This window comes from Sinocyclocheilus grahami, unplaced genomic scaffold (genome assembly GCF_001515645.1).
Source record: "Sinocyclocheilus grahami isolate Dianchi unplaced genomic scaffold, SAMN03320097.WGS_v1.1 scaffold66.1, whole genome shotgun sequence".
NCBI lineage: Eukaryota > Metazoa > Chordata > Actinopteri > Cypriniformes > Cyprinidae > Sinocyclocheilus > Sinocyclocheilus grahami.
Window position 1 is genome coordinate 1809958 of NW_015505245.1, and position 9782 is coordinate 1819739.

At 38.2% G+C, this 9782-nt stretch overlaps 1 protein-coding gene across 4 annotated transcripts in view; it reads right to left on the bottom strand.

Moving 5' to 3' along the window:
• LOC107585062 (KAT8 regulatory NSL complex subunit 1-like) overlaps positions 1–9782 on the bottom strand; it is a 58742-nt gene that overhangs the window by 43961 nt on the left and 4999 nt on the right. The window lies entirely within an intron of this gene.

The following is a 9782-nucleotide window of genomic DNA, read 5'->3' on the forward strand; positions in this document are numbered from 1 at the left end:
CATAAACGCTCCCGATAAAATATTTGTTATTTAGGCTAAGCATCAACATTCACAAATCACTGTTTTTTTTAACAGAAAAGCAAGCATGTGCTGCTGCGTGCGTGGTTTGGCATGGCAGAATGCGAGCAGCGCGCTTCCTTTATCATCACTAAAAGCTGACATCTCAGTTAATCGCGATCTCATAAAGCTCTGTTATATCACATTAGATATATGCACAATGAATCTTTCACAGTGTCTACACTTTGTGTGTTAAAATGAGAGGATTCGTGAGGACGCAATTTGAGCACTGCGGTGAGTAGATTCTAACTTAATCACCTCTGATTGGCCATTGCGTTCCAAAAATCAACAGCTGAGTCTGTGATTGGCTACATTGCGCAACCTTTTAAACACGTGTTATAAATAGAAACTATGCCTAGCTTGCACATGTCAATCATTTTAATGTTAATATTAGTTGTTCTTTTTGCTTTTGTGCAACAGATAAATAACAACTTATATGTTTTAAACACTGTATGTTTAGATCATTTCTATTTTGCCGGAGTCCCGCGTTTTTTTTTCTTTCCCGCCCGCACCCGCACTCGCCCATCAAGAGTTGTCAGGCGCCGCACCCTGCTACGTTGGGTCCCGCGGTCCTCCCGCGGGAGTGCAGGTCTCTATTTCAAAGTCCAAAGCGCGAGGAAAATCTGTGCTAAAACTGTGTTACTCGTCAGGTGCTCAGTAACATTTTTGTGATTTTTTTTAAAGGCATGTGATAATGTGATACGTGCGACAAACATCTTCCCAAATTCGTAATGAGAATCATTTATAAATCTGCATGCTGTTGTCAACAAAAAGCAGCACTGAGATCTTCCTGGGGGTTTCTGCCAAAATAAAAGTTGAGAAAAAACTCCAACACTCATAAATGTTAGTATTGTAATTTTACTGTTGTTCTGTAAAATAAAATAAGACAATAATAATGATAATAATTACCCTACAACAACTCTATTAATACATTTATTATAACATTCTCAGTGTTCAAATTGGGATCTGTAATATATTCTAATGTTTTAAAAGAAGTCTCTTCTGCTCAGCAAGGCTGCCTTTATTTGTACAGTAAAAAATACATGCCTGATTCAAGTCTCAAAAATGGCCAAAAAAATATTTTACTAACTTACTAATTTTAAGTTAAATTGTGCTTTGTTTGTATAATATCTGCAAGAATGTTAAAAACAAATATTCAGTGTTAAGTAAATATTTTAAATTGTTGATTTGTAATAGATTTATTTATTTGAAAAGCAGGACAAAACAGTAAAAAGCACATTTTGGATATTTAATTTAAGCAATGGTGGAGAGAAAAAAAAAAAAAAAAAATTCCAAATAGGCCTACATGGGGGAAAAAATGTGAAAAAAACGTGTTCGGTATTCGGCCAATTCGGTATTCGGCCAAGTTTCATTTTGTTCGGCTTTGGCCAAGAATTTTCATTTCGGTGCATTGACACACAATCACCCTGCAGTTAGGGGTGTACGACACATGACCGTCTGTCTCATTGTCTGTGTTTTGCTATCTGAGAGTTTGTTGTTCTCTCGTACTGCGTGTGCGTACCGAAAACCACAGTGCCACAATTTAAGATATCTAATTTCCTGTACTCACTAATGCGGGATACGCTGCACAAATTTAAAATGGTTGGTGACAGCTTTAATTGTACTAGTTTTTGTTTATTATCATAATTATACAATTTTATTATTTTTATTATTATTAACAACAATAATTACTATCATATTATATTTTTATGTAAAAAGACGAGCCCTTCAATATTTCGTTAAAGTTCATTTCAAAAGAAAATGTCAATGCAGGTTTGAAAATTTGTAAGGCGATTTAAAACGGTTAAATTGAGCCAAAAGGCAGCATAGGCTCAATTTAAGCACATTTCCACCTCACAAACTAACAAACATCAATTTTTCAGTGCAGCAGTCTTTTATAATAAGTGCAGGGTAGTACTACCACACTTCCTACTGCAGCTCTGAAAGGTCGTGGACATGAGCTCAGAATGAGCACCAGACAGCCAGAGCATGGTAGACATCTGACGGCATAAAATGGAGGGCGGGGGAAAAAAAACACACCTTTACATGGTTTCCACGGAGATACTCTGCCATCACCAATAAGACGCAAGAGTCGTGGGCTGCTGTATCCCGCAGTCCAAAGGGCAACGGTGTGGATGGGAAAAAGTTGCTGGCAGTTTCAAAGCAGCGCTGATGTTTAAAAGGATGCCCTTAAATATTCATCTGAGAGCTGATTTACCGTTTCTACACTAATGGTTCAAATGCATACTCAAGCAGAGCAAACCGGTGCTTGAGCAGTGGGTAAGAGCAAATTAAATCATTTGCAATTCGCTTTGGGATGGAAGTTAGGATTGATGGAAGAGAGACCAGAATGCACATGCAACGGAGTGAAACTAGGCAGAACAGGCATTTCATCTTTTTACTAATACTCATGTCCTTCCCTCTGTGTAACACAACATTTTTTTTTAAAGAATATTCTAGACATTTTTTAACAAATAATTCACAGTAATTGAGGTCCAGGGCCATCAAGTTACAAAATTTCAAAATAAATACATACATAAAATAAGTCCATATGACTCGTGCACTATATTCAAAAAGTTATATGATAGTTTGGCCTGAGGAACAGGCCAAAATTTTGTCAATATTTTCAATCATTTTTTTTTTTTATGACTCATTTCTCAAATGCTACAGTTCTGTTACAACCTGAATAAATCTTTTACAGATTGGACAAATTTGGTTCTCGAGTTCAAATCACTGACTCAAAGATCTGGTCACAGTAAACAACAATCACTGGAATGAAATCATTTAGTGCACAACGACGAAGTCATAAATATTATGTCTGTTAATCACACAGAGCCATCGCAGCTTAAAGTCACATGAACTACTTTCACGATATGACACTTTCATGGCACTTTAGCATCCATTTCAAGCCTGAAAGCATCAGTTCCCATTAATTTCTTCTTTTGTGTTTCACTGAAGAAAGGAAGTCATTCAGATGTCATAAAGGTTTGGAAGAATGTTCAGTTTTGGGTGATCTAAGCCTACATTATAGATTAAACATCTTGTTACAGATTTAAGTCTGTGTATAATCAGCCTCTGCATTCATTGAAAAAGGTGGTTTACATTTTACTCATGTAGATAAAGGACAACATTAGCTGAACAGAGCTGCCTAATAGTGACAGCCCTGAGAGCAGAGGCAACAGCACACAGCTGGGTCTGCCCTTTAAAAATCAGTCAATCTTTCTCTGCTGCAGGCTACTACAAACACAAACAGCATCACGATCACTTAGGACCTGTTGAGATCCTCAACATTTCTTGGGTCACACCAGTCGGTGACTACAGTGAATGACACACAATCACCCTGCAGTTAGGGGTGTACGACACATGACCGTCTGTCTCATTGTCTGTGTTTTGCTATCTGAGAGTTTGTTGTTCTCTCGTACTGCGTGTGCGTACCGAAAACCACAGTGCCACAATTTAAGATATCTAATTTCCTGTACTCACTAATGCGGGACACGCTGCACAAATTTAAAATGGTTGGTGACAGCTTTAATTGTACTACGCCACTTTTGTGATTTGTCAAAATGGGATTTAAGTTTGTGAAAACCATAGAATACAGTACAATAGAATAGAACAGAAGATAAGAGAACCTCCAAATCAGAATTAGAATGTTGCTTTTAGTCCAAGTCTGTACACTTTGACATTAGCTATAAAATTGTCATTTTCTTCAAGGAAAACAGAGAAGAAATACTGATGATTCACCTTGCACTCAAGACTAGAAAAAAAATACTAGAAATTAGAATTTTTATTTGACAGCCCTAGTACTGTGTGCACTGAGTTTGAGACAGAGACAGACATAAACGCTAATGAACAATATTTTACTACTGTTTCTCATCTGTTGATGCAATGAGCAGCCATATTGTATTCTAAAGTTGGAGTTGTTGCGATTCCTCCAAGATCCCGAGCCAGAACTCCGACATGGAAGGGCATTTCAATTAAAAGTTTCTACTGGGAACTCTGAATTTCCAATTTCCCAGTACAAATGGAATGCAGCAATATTCATGGCTATTGGCCTGGATAAATTGATTAAAAGATCTATGAGATTAGAATAAACTAGGTGGCCTATCAACCATGCATACAAACAGAAGTACATAAACATCTACAGTATGCGCACACACACACACACACACACACACACACACACACAGAACAGGTGCAGCTACATGACTGTGGACGGGATGCAGACACAGGATATTTTCCTGGCAGTGCTTGTATTTCAAGCAGCAACGGTTTTAATGTGTGTGAAGGAGAGGGAGCAGATGGAGAGAAGGCAAAAAGAAAAGAAAAAGAAGCAGAATGCAGGAAAAGCAGCACAAAAGCTTTCAGAGAAAAGGAAAAATTAGAAAAAGGAAGAGGAAAGAACAGGAGAGATAAACAAAGTGCCACGAAAGCAGATCCATGAGAAACTGCTTCTGTGATGCAAATCAACTGTACGCATGATTTTGTCCCTCATTATAATTGATTGATTTTCATGACAGACGGTACAGAAACGGAGCACATCAAGTCTGTTTAATGGACATACTGATCTCAGAGAGGGTTGAGTGCACAATGTTCAGTCTACATCTGTACATTTATTCAACTGAACAAAATGCCATTAAAATGAACCAGTTACAATATTTTTAAAAGGCCACAAATCTAAATAAAAACCAGTTCTTGTGTTACAATCGAGCGGCAACCTCCCGCTCTCTCTCGTGAAGCCAACAAGGAAGTGACTTAAACTGTAATTCATCAACTGGCCCGACACACAATCACCCTGCAGTTAGGGGTGTACGACACATGACCGTCTGTCTCATTGTCTGTGTTTTGCTATCTGAGAGTTTGTTGTTCTCTCGTACTGCGTGTGCGTACCGAAAACCACAGTGCCACAATTTAAGATATCTAATTTCCTGTACTCACTAATGCGGGACACGCTGCACAAATTTAAAATGGTTGGTGACAGCTTTAATTGTACTACGCCACTTTTGTGATTTGTCAAAATGGGATTTAAGTTTGTGAAAACCATAGAATACAGTACAATAGAATAGAACAGAAGATAAGAGAACCTCCAAATCAGAATTAGAATGTTGCTTTTAGTCCAAGTCTGTACACTTTGACATTAGCTATAAAATTGTCATTTTCTTCAAGGAAAACAGAGAAGAAATACTGATGATTCACCTTGCACTCAAGACTAGAAAAAAAATACTAGAAATTAGAATTTTTATTTGACAGCCCTAGTACTGTGTGCACTGAGTTTGAGACAGAGACAGACATAAACGCTAATGAACAATATTTTACTACTGTTACTCATCTGTTGATGCAATGAGCAGCCATATTGTATTCTAAAGTTGGAGTTGTTGCGATTCCTCCAAGATCCCGAGCCAGAACTCCGACATGGAAGGGCATTTCAATTAAAAGTTTCTACTGGGAACTCAGAATTTCCAATTTCCCAGTACAAATGGAATGCAGCAATATTCATGGCTATTGGCCTGGATAAATTGATTAAAAGATCTATGAGATTAGAATGAAAACTAGGTGGCCTATCAACCATGCATACAAACAGAAGTACATAAACATCTACAGTATGCGCACGCGCACGCACACACACACACACACACACGCACACACAGAACAGGTGCAGCTACATGACTGTGGACGGGATGCAGAGACAGGATATTTTCCTGGCAGTGCTTGTATTTCAAGCAGCAACGGTTTTAATGTGTGTGAAGGAGAGGGAGCAGATGGAGAGAAGGCAAAAAGAAAAGAAAAAGAAGCAGAATGCAGGAAACGCAGCACAAAAGCTTTCAGAGAAAAGGAAAAATTAGAAAAAGGAAGAGGAAAGAACAGGAGAGATAAAGTGCCACGAAAGCAGATCCATGAGAAACTGCTTCTGTGATGCAAATCAACTGTACGCATGATTTTGTCCCTCATTATAATTGATTGATTTTCATGACAGACGGTACAGAAACGGAGCACATCAAGTCTGTTTAATGGACATACTGGTCTCAGAGAGGGTTGAGTGCACAATGTTCAGTCTACATCTGTAGACTACATCTGTACATTTATTCAACTGAACAAAATGCCATTAAAATGAACCAGTTACAATATTTTTAAAAGGCCACAAATCTAAATAAAAACCAGTTCTTGTGTTACAATCGAGCGGCAACCTCCCGCTCTCTCTCATGAAGCCAACAAGGAAGTGACTTAAACTGTAATTCATCAACTGGCCGCTAGAGGCTGGCTGCAAAAGGGAGTCAATCCCATAGACTCCCCATGTTAAAATGCCCAACTTTACAGCAGAAAAAAACATGTTTACAGCCTGGTTCAAAAAGTGGTTTTAGTCTATATAGCTAATTTTGTCCTTCGTGACAACTGTGAGGGGGGTGAATTTTTTTATAACTCATCCGTTTAAATTATATTAAGCCTTAAAGTTCTGCATAATTAAGGGCGTGGCCACTTGAGTAACAGGTGGATTTCCGCTGCTGTCACCACCATCGAGCTAGGTGGGTGTGGTTTCAGTAGCCAGCTCCCGCCTCTTTGCCCATTTTCGATTATCCGGGAGTGACGGGCGGTGACGTGCTGCCAAGATGGCGACGGCTGGCTTCGCCTACTTTAGGCTTCAAAACGCTCGTCGGAAGTCTACGGGTTATGTCATGGACACTATGTCCATGTTTTTATACAGTCTATGGTCACAATACAAACTGGCATACCTCTGTGCCACCATTTGGTCAAAGACATAATTTGGCCATTGCAGTATGGTCATTTGGGCATTACAACATCCATAGGAATTCAAATGTGTGAATTGAGCTTTCATGGACATGACTTAACAAAACTTGACGGGGAAAAAAAAGACAGAAGAAAAAGGGAAAAAACTAAAGAGGAAACCAGAAAAACATCTGATGCAGATTTTTATGTCCTGATGTTGTGAGGGTTTTTGTGCCATACAAAGTAATTGGGGTCCACTGTTGTTTTGGACCCTAGTGTTCTTCAATGTTTTTTTTTTTCCATTTTGTACTTCACAGAATAAAGAAATTCATAAAGGTTTAGAAAGACATGAGGGTGAGGGAAAAACATACTATCTCTCTCACATTTCTGGTTTTGATAGTCCTGTCCCACCCTCCCTGCAATCGCCGTCCAAAGCCACGCCCCCTGAATGCATTTACGCTCACAGACCAGAATATCAGAGACAACATTACTACAATAGGCTACATCAGTGGTTCCCAATTCCAGCCCATGTTCCGAAGTGAAGTAAACTTCAACGGATTTCCCCCGCTCAGCAATGAACACTGTGTAGGGATCATATAGATCTGAACAGTTCATGATGTATCCTGTCTGCGCGAACTGGGTGCGCAGAGGTATGCTAATACATACGCTGAAAGTAGGGGTGGGAATCTTTAGTCACCTCACGATCCGATTCGATTCCGATTCTGGGAGTCACGATCCGATTCCAGAACGATTCTTGATCTACTTTTTCCCCCCTTACCGACTTCAGAATCTTAAAATCCTTTTACATATTCCTTAAATAAGTAATGAAGTACTTTTTAAAATAATTACAAATTGAAAAAAATTTAAACAGTTGTGTTAAGAATTTTAAACTAATATAATTTCAAAACATACAAGCAAGCAGCAAATAATAAAGAGGAGCATAGAAACATATTACAAACAAAGAGTGCTTTCCGTATTTAAGATTATCTGAACGTTTACTATTCAAGAACTGCGAGTGATTTTCCTTCATCTTTACTGTTTTTTTTTTACTATCATAGTCAGCAGGAGATCTATTAAGCTGCATTCACGCACGGATCTCTTTTGAAATATAAGTAGTAATGTGGTTTGTACTGTCCGTTTTAATCCCTTAAGACATAACTGGCTGTTTACATTAATTGTGCGTCATAAAACCATTTTGAGACGCAAGTGCATTAAACCACGAGTCGCGCACAGTCGCATGCGCGAGCAGTCTTAAAGCGCACGCCAGAATTTGAAATTGAAAGCAGCCTTCTATTAGTGAGATTCATATTTTAAATATGAAAGTCCACTGCATTCCAAACCACATAAATGATGACTTCGTAGAGCTTTAAGGAAAATACCGACGGGCGAGACCGCACACTTCAAGTGTAACATCAAACAAACCGTGCGCCTCTCACAGCGCATCCGGTGCAATGAAGCCCGCGAATGTCCTTGTAATTCACTTCAACCTTTCCTAACTTTATGAAAGATTATTTTACGGAAGGTTCGAGTGGTGTATGTGTTTGAGGAATTGGAAGCAAGCAGAATACGGGTGTTTCTAAAGCAAACTCAGCGTCATCGCACATCTGGTTAAAAACTATAAGCTCAGAATCGATTCTGAAATTCTCATAATCGATCCCAGAATCGTTGGAGAGAATCGCGATGCAAAAAATGTTTCTTGTATATTTCTCAAGGGTATCATCATCTGTGAAGAATAGAGGCCTGCGGCCAGTACGCATTGGGTCTGGAGTATTAATCTGTAAAAACTGTAATCCTGACTGATTAAAGAGATGTCTCTCTGACTCACCAACTCTATTTATAATGGCCTTGTTCTCTGCCACTTTATCTTGCAAAGACAGAAGAATACAAAACTTGTAACTAAAGAGAAAATACATCTAAATGTCCCACATTTTGAATTAGTAAAACAAGACAAATGACAAGCTGGCTATGTGACCTAGAAGGTTGACTGGTAAAACCAGAAACCATGCTGATGGGGAATCCTCGATAACTGTAAAAGAAAAACTGCTTTTCAAAATGGTCTGAATACATTAGATATATAAACAGTATTATGCGATCTAGTGATGAGTATTTCAGATTTGATATATTTAGGTATACACATTTCAAAAGGTGGCAAAGTCAAGACAAAGCAGTTATTTTAACGTCTAAAGTCTTAGACAGACGGACATCCCAGGAAAGGCAGAGGAGAACAGTGCCAAACACCACACTTGCTTTCACTACAAAAATCCATATCCAAAGATGGACAGTTCATTGACAGAAGGACCTTCTGGAGAAATTGTACATGGAGTACCTAATTACAAATTCCAACGTAATCGTTCCTCACTTAAATCATCATACTATTTAAAACAAGATGCAAATATCTTTAAAAACACAAGAGACTGAAACATTGATTAATGGTCTCTGCGAAATGCCCCATGGGGCATTTAGTGACTAGGTCCACAATAACTTTTGTTGTCGATTAAAAATAATAATAATAATTTCTGAAAATGTCATTTCAAACCTGTATGAGCTGCTTTCGTGGAACACAAAAGAAAAAGTCAGAGGAATATTCTTGCTGCTCTTTTTTAAATATAATTAAAGTGAACAATAACTGGAAATGTCCAAGACCAATAAATAAATACAAATAATTTGAATCTTTCATTGTTTACACAACATTTTGACATCAATCCCTTGGTGTGTTTATGTCCAGTTAGTAATAGAATCTTTTTAATGTATCAATTTTATGCAGTTCACAAAATCTGGAATGATTAATTTACCAATCAGATTCTTAAGTTCAACTTATTCAATGATTTGATTGTCACAGTTAACAGCCCACTAGAGAGAAGATTTATCAGAGCCTTGTATGGGGAGAAGGTGGTGGATGGACCACTACATCCCTTTTTACAACTATGGTATTCAACATTTCTTATTTTGTGGTCCACAACATTTTGGAAAGACATAAGGGTGGGTAAAAAAACAATTCTTGAGGA